Source organism: Empidonax traillii, unplaced genomic scaffold, assembly GCF_003031625.1.
Source record: "Empidonax traillii isolate 1590-97213 ecotype Southwest subspecies unplaced genomic scaffold, ASM303162v1 scaffold419:size1009643, whole genome shotgun sequence".
Classification (NCBI taxonomy): Eukaryota; Metazoa; Chordata; class Aves; order Passeriformes; family Tyrannidae; genus Empidonax; species Empidonax traillii.
The window spans coordinates 595,885-596,389 of record NW_020955612.1 but is presented as its reverse complement, the minus strand read 5'-3'; positions in this window follow the sequence as shown (position 1 = coordinate 596,389).

Below are 505 nucleotides of genomic sequence, written 5' to 3'. Positions count from 1 at the left end.
GTCTGCCTACAGATGCACAGCTTCCATAGGTCTGGAGAGCTGGCTATTTCTCTGTCTCTCTCTGCCCATAGCTTGGGATAAATGGTACAGCAAGAGTCTGCAGGAGCAGATTTCCCGGTAAAAACCAGGCACATAAAACTGACCCACACGCATGAAAGCAGATGGATTTGGGGGGAAAATCCACCATTGTGCCCAGAGCCGAAGAGTAAGACCAGGAGAGATGGTTTGTACCAGGGCTGCTCCCTCCCCAGCCTGAAGCCGCTGGCATACAATTCCGACCGGGAAAAGGGGGTGTTTTGGGGGGAATTACGCTGTTCTAAATGCTGGGGAGGCTTAGGAGGGGCTGGGTTGTCCCCAGCCGGAGTGGCACAGCCAGGACGCAAAGGACAAGCGATGGGAACGGTGAAAGAACGGGTCCCTGTGCTGCCCAAGGCATGGGGGAGGCGGTGGAGAGGGAGAGAGGGAACTTCTGGCCTGGGTGCTACCGGGAGGGGAAAAGGGGAAA